Genomic DNA, 15973 nt, shown 5'->3' on the forward strand with positions numbered 1-15973 from the left:
ACCTCTGTTTGGACGCACCTCACCTCCATTTAGTCAACATAAACAATAACAAATGTGCCTGGGGAGACCAGTGGCGCTGTTTCAACTTTCGCGGATCTCAGCATTACAGTTTTTCTTATTTGCGTACAAGCAATTTTTGGATCTGTGTTAAAATGAATATATAGCAGAATAGCAATGATCAAATGCTTAAATACATTTACAGAACTTCTGATACTTTTCCTGGCTTTGTACCTGACTTGCATATCTTAGACCACCTTTTGCTAAAATTTAAATTCAAATGACACCAGTGAATACAAAATGCACTGTTAAAGGAGCAATCTTCACTTGCTACATCCATTTTGTTTAACTTAGAAATTAATAATATGTACCCACTGATTCTTGCAGAATATAACTTATAAATGTCTCATGAGCTTAGTTCAGCTGTCTAAGCCCATCAGAACCCAAAATATAAGCTTGTTTTACTCCAATGTTTGTAAACAAAGTAAATGTAAACACATAGTTTTAACCATGTTTTGAGGCTATCATTTTGATATCATAGATGGTCAGCTTTTTACTGAAATAGGGGTGGGGAGATTGCTTTGTTTCAACACCTGATTGCTGTTTAAGTGCTTTGTTCACCGAATATTAACATTATTTTCAACAGAGAGAAGAAATGTGTGCAATTGTTCTTACTTTTTCCGGCAATCGGTAAACACTACTGCACAAAATTCTAAATCACCCCATCAATGTCATATCATGTACAATGTAGGGAAATACTGTATGTAGTCAATGGACTGTCTAATTTGTATTAATTTTTACAATATTGCAGACATGCAGGAGATGAAGAGAATGAAGTTGGGTTACTTCTAAATAAGTTTGGGTTACTCCTAAGTCATTGTCTCTTAACATTGTGACCTTTCATTTTAGAGCTTTGCTTTGGTGTGGATTGAGGCCTATACATTCATACCAGTTGTGATCCTCCATTGTATTCACCCTTCCTTATTTCTATTGTGGATTGTGTTCCTGTGTACCAATGGAAAGTCTACAAAACTATGAGCAAACCAGTCTATCTATTGAATACATGGATTTGGATTGTGATTATACCGAAGAATGAATCCTTTACAAATTGTGCTTTTTGCTTCTTCTTAAAAAAAAAAATCTGTAATAATATTTGATGTGTATGAAATAGTTTGGTGAAATATCCATAAAAGGAGTGTAATTGCCCATAATTCTGCACCTTTGGATAGTTGTACTTCCAATTTTGATCATCATGATTTAGTGACCTCCACGAAAATGTATCTACTTGTATTTTTAACAATCTTTTTATTTTGTCTGCTTGGACTCAAGAGATAAGTACGCTTGCGTTAATCTTTTTGATTGATCTTTTTGCAATTTTGACGGTGTAATATTGTTTTGATGGATGTATTTATGTTTTGAGAAGGCAACTACATTTTGAAAACACATGTACTGTTTCGCAGAAGGCCACAGAGTTCTGTGTCAACAACGTTGTTCCAAAAAATGCTTGTACACGATTGAGAAAAAGTACAAGTACAATTCTATACCTTTTATTTCCTGAGAGTGTATGATTAGGAGACGGTTTAATGGTCGTTTAACTGAGCAGGTATAAACGGAAGATCACACACATATCACAGACAATTCAATTATAATGTGTAACAAAAAATACAATGTTTGTACATGTTGTATTAGAGAAGAACTCTGACAAATATCTATTGAGCAGTGATTAGAGCATGCATTCAGTGATGCCTGCCTGCTTATCTAGGTAAACACAGTATATGTTAGTCATTCAAAAGGAGCATAGGTAATTGTTAACACAATGGGATTACAAAGAGAATGCAGAAAAGGTTCAGGCTAAGTCCAGAGTCCCTTTAGAAACCAATCAAACATCCATCCAGTTCTGACAGTGAGCTGCTAGGAGCTTTTGGCCTCTGCAGATAAGAGACTTTTAACTAAGCAATCCCACGAATTAGTCTAACCATTGATTAGTCTGTTTTTTGTTAGTGTGTGTGTGTGTGTGTGTGTGGATCCCACTGACCTCATCTCCAGGTCTTCACTTTCCTGGGGTGTGAATGTGAACAAAGCCACATAGGTGTTGAGCTGCAGTATGTCCTTCTGCAGCAGTCTCCTCTCCTAAAAAACACATACACACACACACACACACACGCACGCACACGCACGCACGCGTGCGCGCACACACACAGAAGCTGTCAGCACAATCCGCCAAACAGGTTGTCTGAGCATAGACATGCAAAAAACGACAACAGATTTTTGATATTCATTCATCGAATCAAAGAGGAAATACATCATTTATTTACTAGGGATTCACAGCGACATGGTCAAATAACTCAAGCATACATTCGTAACTTTTTTTGTAATTTGGCACACAGAGACTTTGGACACATGGTGTAAAAAATAAAACGATCACTATCTATCACTGGTATTTTAGATACTAATGCTCGGTCATAAGTGACTATCCTTTTTTCTCTCTTTCCTTTCTTGTATGCTAAGCTATTTTGGAACACAAATCAGTAAACTATTTATGTTGAAATTGTACATTGTTTATACAGTACCAGTGAAAAGTTTGGACACACCTACTCATTCAAGGGTTTTTCTTTATTTTTACTATTTTCTAAATTGTAGAATAATAGTGAAGACATCAACACTATGAAATAACACACATGGAATCATGTAGTAACCAAAGAAGTGTTCAACAAATGTAAATATATTTGATATTTGAGATTCTTCAAAGTAGCCACCCTTTCCCTTGATGACAGCTTTGCACACTCTTGGCATTCTCGCAACCAGCTTCACCTGGAATGCTTTTCCAACAGTCTTGAATGAGTTCCCACATATGCTGAGCACTAGTTGACTGCTTTTCCTTCCCTCTGTGGTCCAACTTCTCCCTTCTGATCTGAGGGCCTGACTACACCAGACCAGTAGGCAGCACTATAGATGTCATTGGCACCAGTGGCACCATAGGATAGTGGACTTTGTCTCATGGAAATTAATGTTAGATTTCAATTATGCAGATGAACAATGTGAAATATCGTGACTAGTATATCCTGATTAGTATAATCAAATATTGTTGCCATATTATGTGGTCTGAACGTAGTGAAAAGTGGATATTTATACTGTAAAATGAGAATGAGTCCTGTCGCTAGCGCAGTCAACATATTACTGCTATGAGAGTCCATTTGGGAATGCTAATGTTGAGAGTACCAACTGTAAATCAACATAGTAATGTTTTCAATGATTGCACATAAAGTAAGATAGTTCCTACATGATAGAGTGCTTGCTTTGTTATCTAACAAATCTTGTGTCCTTTCTGCCATCCTGTGAACCCCAATCATTGCTGTTCGGAGCTATGCTTCCTTTTGATTATTCCAAGATTATAATGAGCTGTTGTTCCAATCGAAGGAAGGAGAATTGCTCAAGTCGTTCTGCCACCTGCTACTGTAAAATTTCCACAACATTATCATCAACATGAGTGGGAGGAAGCATTCCCTTGTTTAGTTGTTCTGTTTTCATAAGCGCCCAGGAAATTAAAAGACAACAAAAGCGGGGGCGGAGAGGATGTTGTTAGAGAAGAGCTAACCCAATTATTGCAGACACATTTTGTTAATGTAATTGCACACACCCACACCGAAAGGCATTTTCTACTTTTGTCACAATTAGTCGCGAGTTCACAATGACCTAAAATATTCCTGCAACCAGCCAACAAACTTGTTCTCATTGTAGTTCTCATACAGGAGAAAATACTTTGGCTATATGAATTGAGGGAGAATCATAGCAAAGTAGAGACCGCAATGTACTGTACATTTGCTAAACGGTCTTATTCCATTCCAACAGAAATAACAACATCTCAAGGTCCCTCTCCTCCCAGACCGCAGTTATGGTACTGCATAGCTATGATGTGTCGTGTCTTGGGATGACGTGTTCCAAAATGGTCAGCATGCGTCACCCAGGTGGGCAACTGATATTAGTGATGGATGAGCTGAGTTACTCTCTAGCAATGCTCTGTTGGCTCTGGGTTAAAATGCAGTTTTATTTTTATTTATTTTTATTTCACCTTTATTTAACCAGGTAGGCTAGTTGAGAACAAGTTCTCATTTGCAACTGCGACCTGGCCAAGATAAAGCATAGCAGTGTGAACAGACAACACAGAGTTACACATGGAGTAAACAATTAACAAGTCAATAACACAGTAGAAAAAAAAGAGAGTCTATATACATTGTGTGCAAAAGGCATGAGGAGGTGGGCGAATAATAACAATTTTGCAGATTAACACTGGAGTGATAAATGATCAGATGGTCATGTACAGGTAGAGATATTGGTGTGCAAAAGAGCAGAAAAGTAAATAAATAAAAACAGTATGGGGATGAGGTAGGTAAAAATGGGTGGGCTATTTACCGATAGACTATGTACAGCTGCAGCGATCGGTTAGCTGCTCAGGTAGCAGATGTTTGAAGTTGGTGAGGGAGATAAAAGTCTTCAACTTCAGCGATTTTTGCAATTCGTTCCACTCACAGGCAGCAGAGAACTGGAACGAAAGGCGGCCAAATGAGGTGTTGGCTTTCGGGATGATCAGTGAGATACACCTGCTGGAGCGCGTGCTACGGGTGGGTGTTGCCATAGTGACCAGTGAACTGAGATAAGGCGGAGCTTTACCTAGCATGGACTTGTAGATGACCTGGAGCCAGTGGGTCTTGCGACTAATATGTAGCGAGGGCCAGCCGACTAGAGCATACAGGTCGCAGTGGTGGGTGGTATAAGGTGCTTTAGTGACAAAACAGATGGCACTGTGATAAACTGCATCCAGTTTGCTGAGTAGAGTGTTGGAAGCTATTTTGTAGATGACATCGCTGAAGTCGAGGATCGGTAGGATAGTCAGTTTTACTAGGGTAAGTTTGGCGGCGTGAGTGAAGGAGGCTTTGTTGCGGAATAGAAAGCCGACTCTAGATTTGATTTTCGATTGGAGATGTTTGATATGAGTCTGGAAGGAGAGTTTACAGTCTAGCCAGACACCTAGGTACTTATAGATGTCCACATATTCAAGGTCGGAACCATCCAGGGTGGTAATGCTAGTTAGGCGTGCAGGTGCAGGCAGCGAACGGTTGAAAAGCATGCATTTGGTTTTACTAGCGTTTAAGAGCAGTTGGAGGCCACGGAAGGAGTGTTGTATGGCATTGAAGCTCGTTTGGAGGTTAGATAGCACAGTGTCCAAGGACGGGCCGGAAGTATATAGAATGGTGTCATCTGCGTAGAGGTGGATCAGGGAATCGCCTGCAGCAAGAGCAACATCATTGATATATACAGAGAAAAGAGTCGGCCCGAGAATTGAACCCTGTGGCACCCCCATAGAGACTGCCAGAGGACCGGACAGCATGCCCTCCGATTTGACACACTGAACTCTGTCTGCAAAGTAGTTGGTGAACCAGGCACGGCAGTCATCAGAAAAACCGAGGCTACTGAGTCTGCCGATAAGAATATGGTGATTGACAGAGTCGAAAGCCTTGGCAAGGTCGATGAAGACGGCTGCACAGTACTGTCTTTTATCGATGGCGGTTACGATATTGTTTAGTACCTTGAGCGTGGCTGAGGTGCACCCGTGACCGGCTCGGAAACCAGATTGCACAGCGGAGAAGGTACGGTGGGATACGAGATGGTCAGTGACCTGTTTGTTGACTTGGCTTTCGAAGACCTTAGATAGGCAGGGCAGGATGGATATAGGTCTGTAACAGTTTGGGTCCAGGGTGTCTCCCCCTTTGAAGAGGGGGATGACTGCGACTGCTTTCCAATCCTTGGGGATCTCAGATGATATGAAAGAGAGGTTGAACAAGCTGGTAATAGGGGTTGCGACAATGGCGGCGGATAGTTTCAGAAATAGAGGGTCCAGATTGTCAAGCCCAGCTGATTTGTACGGGTCCAGGTTTTGCAGCTCTTTCAGAACATCTGCTGTCTGGATTTGGGTAAAGGAGAACCTGGAGAGGCTTGGGCGAGTAGGTGCGGGGGGGGGGGGGTGGAGCTGTTGGCCGAGGTTGGAGTAGCCAGGCGGAAGGCATGGCCAGCCGTTGAGGAATGCTTGTTGAAGTTTTCGATAATCATGGATTTATCGGTGGTGACCGTGTTACCTAGCCTCAGTGCAGTGGGCAGCTGGGAGGAGGTGCTCTTGTTCTCCATGGACTTCACAGTGTCCCAGAACTTTTTGGAGTTGGAGCTACAGGATGCAAATTTTTGCCTGAAGAAGCTGGCCTTAGCTTTCCTGACTGACTGCGTGTATTGGTTCCCGACTTCCCTGAACAGTTGCATATCGCGGGGACTATTCGATGCTATTGCAGTCCGCCACAGGATGTTTTTGTGCTGGTCGAGGGCAGTCAGGTCTGGAGTGAACCATGGGCTATATCTGTTCTTAGTTCTGCATTTCTTGAACGGAGCATGCTTATCTAAAATGGTGAGGAAGTTACTTTTAAAGAATGACCAGGCATCCTCAACTGACGGGATGAGGTCAATGTCCTTCCAGGATACCCGGGCCAGGTCGATTAGAAAGGCCTGCTCACAGAAGTGTTTTAGGGAGCGTTTGACAGTGATGAGGGGTGGTCGTTTGACTGCGGCTCCGTAGAGGATACATGCAATGAGGCAGTGATCACTGAGATCCTCGTTGAAGACAGCGGAGGTGTATTTGGAGGGCCAGTTGGTCAGGATGACGTCTATGAGCGTGCCCTTGTTTACAGATTTAGGGTTGTACCTGGTGGGTTCCTTGATGATTTGTGTGAGATTGAGGGCATCTAGCTTAGATTGTAGGACTGCCGGGGTGTTAAGCATATCCCAGTTTAGGTCACCTAACAGAACAAACTCTGAAGCTAGATGGGGGGGGGGGCGATCAATTCATAAATGGTGTCCAGGGCACAGCTCGGAGCTGAGGGGGGTCGGTAGCAGGCGGCAACAGTGAGAGACTTATTTCTGGAGAGAGTCATTTTTAAAATTAGTCGTTCGAACTGTTTGGATATGGACCTGGAAAGTATGACATTACTTTGCAGGCTCTCTCTGCAGTAGACTGCAACTCCTCCCCCTTTGGCAGTTCTATCTTGACGGAAAATGTTATAGTTGGGTATGGACATCTCAGATTTTTGGTGGCCTTCCTGAGCCAGGATTCAGACACGGCAAGGACATCAGGGTTAGCAGAGTGTGCTAAATCAGTGAGTAAAACAAACTTAGGGAGGAGGCTTCTGATGTTGACATGCATGAAACCAAGGCTTTTTCGATCACAGAAGTCAACAAATGAGGGTGCCTGGGGACATGCAGGGCCTGGGTTTACCTCCACATCACCCGCGGAACAGAGGAGGAGTAGTATGAGGGTGCGGCTAAAGGCTATCAAAACTGGTCGCCTGGAGCGTTGGGGACCGAGAATAAAAGGAGCAGATTTCTGGGCATGGTAGAATATATTCAGGGCATAATGTGCAGACAGGGGTATGGTGGGGTGCGGGTACAGCGGAGGTAAGCCCAGGCACTGGGTGATGATTAGAGAGGTTGTATCTCTGGACATGCTGGTTGTAATGGGTGAGGTCACCGCATGTGTGGGAGGTGGGACAAAGGAGGTATCAGGGGTATGAAGAGTGGAACTAGGGGCTCCATTGTAAACTAAAACAATGATAACTAACCTGAACAACAGTATACAAGGCATATTGACATTTGAGAGAGACATACAGCGAGGCATACAGTAATCACAGGTGTTGAATTGGGAGAGCTAGCTAAAACAGTAGGTGAGACAACAACAGCTAATCAGCTAGCACAACAACAGCAGGTAAAATGGCGTTGACTAGGCAGGGAGGGTCGGATTAACTACACACAGAGCCTGAGTGCGGCTGGGGCCGACAGATAAAACATAAACAAGCAGAATGGAGTACCGTGATGAATGGACAGTCCAGCATGCATCAGCTATGTAGCTAAGTGATCAGTGTCCAGGGGGCAGCGGTGGATGGGGCAGGGAAGCTAGACTGGCGAGTATTATCCAGGTTTAAAAAAACTGGCTAGCAGTGGCTAACAATGATTAAATAGCTTGTAGCTAGTTAGCTGGTTAGCTTCTCGAGGTTCCTGAATGTGTTCTAAAAATTAAAAATAATAGCGATTCCATATCACATTGGGTGAGGCAGGTTACCGGAAGGTATAATCGATTTAAAAATCGAAAAGCGATTGAAAGTAAATATGGGTCCAGTGAGTGGTTGGGCTGGCTGGGGACGCGGCGATTCAGACCCTTCAGCAGGCCTGTGCTATCAAGCTAACAGTTAGTAGGCCGGGGCTAAACAAGCTAGCAGTTATCGGACCGGGGCTAAACAAGCTAGCAGTTAGCAGGCCGAATTAGCAGATAGCAAGCAGATAGCAAGGGCTAGAAAGTTAGCCTTTGGGGGACGTCGCGATGGGGTGAGTCTGTTTATGCCTCTTCATGCGGTGACATCGATAGACCGGTCGTGGGTCCGGATGTTGTAGCCCAGGAGTATGCTTGGGTGGTAGCACAGGAGCTCTGGCCGGGCTAGCTTCAAGCTAAGTGGATGGAAACGCTAGCCAGGAGTAATCATCCTGGGTTGCAGTTAGCTAGTTAGCTAGTTGTGAAGATCCAGCTGAAAATGTTCCGTTTGCGGTGGGAATCCGGGGATAAAAATAATAGGTCCATTATGCTCTGGTTAGAGTCGCGTTGTTCGAACTGGCGAGAGCTTTCCGAGCTAAAGGTTAGCTGATGATCGCTAGCAATGGTTTGCTGACTGATAGCTGGTAGTTAGCTGGCTAGCTTCAGTTGAGGGGTTCCGGATCCGAAGTAAATATAAATACTTTAGGAAAAAAAAAGCAGATCCACGCTACATTGGGTGAGGCGGGTTGCAGGAGAGTATTTAGATGTTGAGGTTTAGCAAAATGTTTTAAAAGATATGCGAAGAAAAATATGTTAAAAAAACGACATATACAAGGGACACAACACGACAAGACGTCTGACTGCTACGCCATCTTGGCTGCTACGAGAGGCACAGAAACTTTAGGCGATCCATTATGGCAAACCAACAGCTCTCTGGGGGCCTTTCGACTCTGATGGCTAGCGCAAGGTGATAATATATGTACTGTATGTGTCTGTATGGTGGTCATTACATTGGGAAAGTGGAGATCACGGAAGAAAGACCAATAAGAAATAGTAAAGCATTAGAGGTTATATGAGGAGCAGCATATATAAGTCTACAAGCTCACGTTAGTGTGAGGAGTACAAGCCATTTGATTAGTTCTCAATCGTTCAATACATGGGGACATTACATTTCCAGGGAACAGGTGTGTTCAGAATATGGGAAAATAAATAGGCTGCAAATTTGAAAAGGCCAGCCGGTTGTTTGTGGCTCTTATTTCAGATAGGACAGGAGGCACCATGGGGCAATCTGCTCCTGCAGTGTGTGGTTAATTCAAAGTCAGAGCCTGTGTCTCTGTGCCAGGCTTTTATAGACCTGCCTTCAGACAGACAAATGACCTCCACCCAGCTGTGCTAAGCTCAGCCAGATAAGAGTGGAAAATACCACTTTACATGTTTCAGCGAGCTGGCCAGGAGAGATTGCATAGTGTATGTGTGTGCAGCGTGTGTGTTTCAAGTTTTATTTCAAGATTCAAGTTTTATTAGTCATTTGTAGAGGATACACATGGTAAACACCGTCCAATAAAATGCTTACTTGCAGGTAAGAATACGAACATAAGAATATGAACATAAAGTTATAGGAGTATTGTTAGAGGGTAAAGAAAATTATTTTTATTTGGGTTCCAGGCAGGTATTAACCCTGCCTAAAGGAAAATAGTAGGATAGATAGAGAACCACTACCAGATGCACGCATATCAGAAGAGACTGCCTAGAGGGTAGACTGTTTTCCAGATAGCCAGTGGAGAGAAAGGATAAGACACACCATATAAAACACGCCACAGCACGGCAGTAACCCAAAACAATAATACCTCATAAAAGAATAATGCCAACAATTGACTAGAATAAACCCAGTCATAACCCATAGAGAATTTGCAATATTCTGTATTCTGTATTATCAGTAGAGGAGTGAGGGGGGAATTAATGGGTGTGTAGGGGTGTGTTCATAGACAAAAAAGGCCTTAAAATGTCCAAAATCGTCTCGGCCAAATGTTAATAGTACCACACCAAATCAATACAGTTCAAAGAACAATAAACAAACTTGCACGCAACCTCCCTTTAACTAAAATGTCAACCCAAATGTCAAATAAAATAAAATTGTATTTGTCACATGCACCGAATACAACAGTTGTAGACCTTACCGTGAACTGCTTACTTACAAGCCCTTAACCTCTTGAAACTCTAGGGGCGCTATATCATTTTTGGATAAAAAGACGTGCCCGTTTTAAGCGCAATATTTTGTCACAAAAAGATGCTCGACTATGCATATAATTGGTAGCTTTGGAAAGCAAACACTCTGACGTGTCCAGAACTGCAAATATATTCTTTGTGCGTGCCATAGAACGTGAGCTACAGGCAAAACCAAGATGAGACGGCATCCAGGAAATGAGCAGGATTTTTGAGGCTCCGTTTTCCATTGTCTCCTTATATGGCTGTGAATGCGAGAGGAATGAGTCTGCCCTTTCTGTCGTTTCCCCAAGGTGTCTGCAGCATTGTGACGTATTTGTAGGCATATCATTGGAAGATTGACCATAAGAGACCACATTTACCAGGTGTCCGCCCGGTGTCCTGCGCCGAAATTGGTGCGCAAAACTCAGCTGCAAGTATTTTTCCATGGAATTCAGAGAAGAAAGCATGCTTCCACGAACGATATATCAATGAAGAGATATGTGAAAAAACACCTTGAGGATTGATTCCAAACAACGTTTGCCATGTTTCGGTCGATATTATGGAGTTAATTCGGAAAAAGTTTGACGTTGTTGGTGACTGAATTTTCGGTTCGTTTCGGTAGCCAAATGTGATGTACAAAACGGAGCGATTTCTCCTACACAAAGATGCTTTCAGGAAAAACTGGACATTTGCTATGTAACTGAGAGTCTCCTCATTGAAAACATCTGAAGCTCTTCAAAGGTAAATGATTTTATTTATTTGGTTATCTGGTTTTTGTGAAAATGTTGCGTGCTAAATGCTACTCAAAATGCTAAGCTAGCTTAGCATACTCTTACACAAATTAGTGAATTGCTATAGTTCAAAAGCATATTTTGAAAATCTGAGATGACAGTGTTGTTAAGAAAAGGCTAAGCTTGAGAGTACATTATTTTCATTTTATTTGCGATTTTCAGAAATCGTTAACATTGCGTTATGCTAATGAGCCTGAGGCTTTATTCACGATCCCGGATCCGGGATGGGGAGTTTCAAGATTAACCAACAAGCAAAAAAAGTTACACAATGAAATAACAATAATGAGGCTATATACTGCCTCTGCCATTGCTCTAATTCTGTGAAGGGAGGTCTTTACCAGATACAGGACTCCAGACCAAATTCCCTCTGACCAAGGTCCGCAGTTCATCTCAGAATTTACAAAGAGCTCTGTACCTATTTGGGTGTAGTTGCCAAGCTGACCACGGCCTACCTGACCGAGAGGGTACACCTGAAGGGGATGATTGCTTCATTTGTGGGGGATCAGCATCTTCCTGAATTTCGCTTTACACTGAACTCTGCGGTCCAGGAGTCTTCTGGGGTCACTCCCTCCGAACTCCACCTGGGAAGGCCACTAAAGGGTCCGATGGACAGAGTCTTGCAAAGTTCCAACGTTTCACCTGACTGCTCAGCGTTTGATGCAGTCCAACACCACCATACCTTGCTAGCCAGAGCGGTGGCCAGCAGAATCATAGCCAACACAACGACAGCTCAGAAACTATGACAAACATGGACGAGACATGTGTTTCCCAAACCAGTCTTGTGTCTGGATCCGTTCTAATCATCTGTCAAAGGCGCCCAAGCAGTTCACTGCAAAGCTAGCTTCGAGATTGAAAAGGTCCCTACTGTGTGATGCAGCAGTTGGGGTCGGTGAACTACCTGGTCTGTTTGGAAGACACTGGGAAGATGTCAGGATGGTGCATGTTGTTGACCTAAAGCCTTGCTACCCTACGGCAGAAGAGCTGGATCGCAGGCAAAAGCAACATCTGCAAGAACTCTTCTTGGAGGACTCAGATGATGAGAACGTCCCTGATTTTGTGTAGTGGGAACATGAACCTGCCAAAGCCTGAATCCTCTCTGTTTCTGGGGGGAGGAGAGTGTGACAAAATCCTGCACGTCGACTTCACTGTGCGCTGCCACTTTAAGAGTGCATCAGCAGTCAGGAAGGAGAAAGATAGCTCTTCCGGCTCTGTGTGGGAGCTCTCGGTTGGCGTGGCAGTTTGTTACTGTGTGCAACTCTGCAGAAGTCTATTTTGAGCGTGCTTAGTTTGTAAAGTGTTTAAGTCGATCGGCAGTGTTACCGCTCTAGGTCGTAGTTGTAATCTTTCGGGACCGCTCCTGTTATTGATCGCATGGATTAGTAGCAACATTGTTGTAGAACTTTAACATGCAAACCAACAAACCAGACCGACAGACAGCTAAGACCCCCCCTCTCTCTCTTAGTTTAATTTTCTCTCTATCATTCCAGTGCTTTATACTGCAGCAGACTTTCTTTTTTTCAATATGCTCCCTTTGATGTTCAGTGTCGCTGGAGTATTATTGCCATTCCAGATGTATGTGGGTTGACATTCTAGTTAAGGGAGCTTGTGTGCGAGTTGATTGTTTATTGTTGTTTGAACTGTATTGATTTCGTGTGTTACTACTGACATTTTCCCGAGAAGATTTTGGACATTTTAAGGCCTTTGTTTTGTCTGTGAACACACCCCCACACACCCATTCATTCCCCCCTCCTCCTCTGGGAGGTAATACAGAATATTGCAAATACTGGTACCGAGTCAATGTCAATGTATGGGGGTACAGGTTAGTCAAGGTAATTTGTACATGTAGGTAGGGGTAAAGTGACTATGCATAGATAAAAAACAGTAAGTAGCAGCAATGTAAAAACAATTGGGGGGTGTCATTGCAAATAGACCAGGTGGCCGTTTGATTAATTGTGGCTTGGAGGCAGAAGCTGCTAAGGAGCCTTTTGGACCTAGATATGGCGCTCTGGTCCGCTTGCCTTGTGGTAGCAGAGAGAAGAGTCTATGACTTGGGTGACTGGAGTCTTTGACAATTTTTAGGGCCTTCCTCTGACACCGCCTAGCATATAGTTCCTGGATGGCAGGAAGCTTGGCCCCAGTGATGTACTAGGCCATACGCACTACTCTCTGTAGTGCCTTATGGTTGGATGCCGAGCAGTTGCCATACCAGGCGGTGATGCAACCGGTCAGGATGCTCTCGATGGTGCAGCCGTATAACTTTTTGAGGATCTGGGGACCCATAACAAATCTTTGTCTCCTGAGGGGGGAAAGGTATTGTCATGTCCTCTTCACGACTGTCTTGGTGTGTTTGGACCATGATAGTTCGTTGGTGATGTGGACGGAAAGGAACTTGAAACTCTCGACGCGCTCCGCTCCAGCCCCGTCGATGCGAATGGGGGTGTGTTCGGCCCTACTTTTCCTGTAGTCCACGATCGTCTCCTTTGTCTTGCTCACGTCGAGGGAGAGGTTGTTGACCTGGTACCACACTGCCAGGTCTCTGACCTCCCTATAGGCTGTCTCATCGTTGTTGGTAATCAGGCCTACTACAATTGAGTCGTCAGCAAACTTAATGATGGTGTTGGAATCGTGCTTGGCCACGGAATTGTGGGTGATCAGGGAGTACAGGAGGGGACTCAACACACACCTCTGAGGAACCCCCGTGTTGAGTATCAGCGTGGCAGATGAGTTGTTGCCTACCCTTACCACCTTGGGCGGCCCGTCAGGAAGGCCAGGATCCAGATCCTTAGTGATGAGCTTTGTGGACACTATGCTGTTGAACGCTGAACTTTAGTCAATGAACAGCATTCTCATATAGGTCTTCCTTTTGTCCAGGTGGGAAAGGGCAGTGTGAAGTGCGATTGAGATTGCATCACCTGTGGATCTGTTGGGGCGGTATGCAAATTGGAGTGGGTCTAGGGTTTCTGGGATGATGGTGTTGATGTGCGCCATGACCAGCATTTCTAAGCACTACATGGCTACCAATGTGAGTGCTACAGGGCGGTAGTAATTTAGTCAGGTTAACTTCGCTATCTTGAGCACTTTTCTTTCTTTTCTTGAAACATGTAGGTATTACAGACTCGGTTAGGGAGAGGTTGAAAATGGTTGTGAATTTTGACCTTTTTAAAGGTCTTGCTCACATCGGTTATGGAGAGCGTGATCACACAGTCATCCGGAACAGCTGGTGCTCTTATGCACGCTTCAGTGTTACTTGCCTAGAAGCAAGCATAAAAGGCATTTGGCCTTTATCTGGTAGGCTTGCGTCACTGGGCAGCTCGCGGCTGGGCTTTCCTTTGTAGTCCGTATGGATTACCAGGACATGTACTCAGAGCATACACGGACTGATTGGCAAGTTTACTGACATTTTCAACCTTGTGAATTTTGACCTTTTTAAAGGTCTTGCTCACATCGGTTATGGAGAGCGTGATCACACAGTCATCCGGAACAGCTGGTGCTCTTATGCACGCTTCAGTGTTACTTGCCTAGAAGCAAGCATAAAAGGCATTTGGCCTTTATCTGGTAGGCTTGCGTCACTGGGCAGCTCGCGGCTGGGCTTTCCTTTGTAGTCCGTATAGTTTGCAAGCCCTCCCACATCCGACGAGCATTAGAGCCAGTGTAGTAGGATGCAATTTTAGTCCTGTATTGATGCTTTGCCTGTTTGAAGATTCATCTGAGGGCATAGCGGGATTTCTTATAAGCATCCGGATTTCTGTCCCGCTCCTTGAAAGCTGCAGCTCTAGCCTTTAGCTCCTGGGCTCCCAAGTGGCACAGTGGTCTAAGACACTGCATCTTAGTGCAAGAGGTGTCACTGCAATACCTGGTTTGTATCCAGGCTGAATCACATCCTGCCGTGATTTGGAGCCCAATAGGGCGGCGTACAATTGGCCCAGCGTCGTCCTGGTTTGGCCGGGGAAGGCCATCATTGTAAATAAGAATTTGTTCTTAACTGACTTGCCTAGTTAAATAAAGGTTATATAATTTAAAAAAAAATGTGTAATCGATGGCTTCTGGTTGGGATATGTACATACGGTCACTGTGGGGACGACGTTGTCGATGCACTTATTCATGAAGTCGGTGACTGAGGTGGTATACTCTCAATGCCATTGGAAGAATTCCGGAACATTTTTCAGTCTGTGCTAGCAAAACAGTCCTGTAGCGTAGCTTCCACGTCATCTGACCACTTCCGTATTGAGCGAGTCACTGGTACTTCCTGCTTTAGTTTTTGCTTGTAAGCAGGAATCAGGAGGATAAAATTATGGTCAGATTTTCCAAATAGAGGGAGAGCTTTGTACACATCTCTGTGTGTGGAGCAAAGGTGGTCTAGAGTTGTTTTTCCTTTGGTTGCACATGTGACATGCTGGTAGAAATGAGGTAAAACGGATTTAAGTTTGCCTGCAATAAAGTCCCCAGCCACTAGGAGCGCCGCTTTTGAATGAGCACTTTCTTGTTTGTTTATGGCCTTATACAGCTTGTTGAGTGCAGTCTTAGTACCAGCGTCGGTTTGTGGTGGTAAATAGTCGGCTACAAAAATATAGATGAAAACTCCCTTGGTAGATAGTGTGGTCTACAGCTTATCATCAGCTTATCATCTCCCTCAGGCGAGCAATACCTCGAGACTACCTTAATATTAGACACCGCGCTCCCGCTGTTATTGACAAATAGATACACACCCCCAATCCTCGTCTTACCGGACATACATGTTCTGTCATGCCGAATCACGGAAAACCCAGCCAACTGTATATTATCCGTATCATCGTTCAGCCACGACTCTGTGAAACATAAGATATTAAAGGTTTTAATGTCCCAAACGGAGCTCATCCAG

The 15973-nt window shown here is 44.0% G+C and overlaps 1 pseudogene; it reads right to left on the reverse strand.

The window, feature by feature from the left end:
- LOC135526074 (SH3 and cysteine-rich domain-containing protein-like) overlaps window positions 1-15973 on the reverse strand; it is an 88552-nt pseudogene that overhangs the window by 14552 nt on the left and 58027 nt on the right.

This window comes from Oncorhynchus masou, chromosome 32 (assembly GCF_036934945.1).
Source record: "Oncorhynchus masou masou isolate Uvic2021 chromosome 32, UVic_Omas_1.1, whole genome shotgun sequence".
NCBI lineage: Eukaryota > Metazoa > Chordata > Actinopteri > Salmoniformes > Salmonidae > Oncorhynchus > Oncorhynchus masou.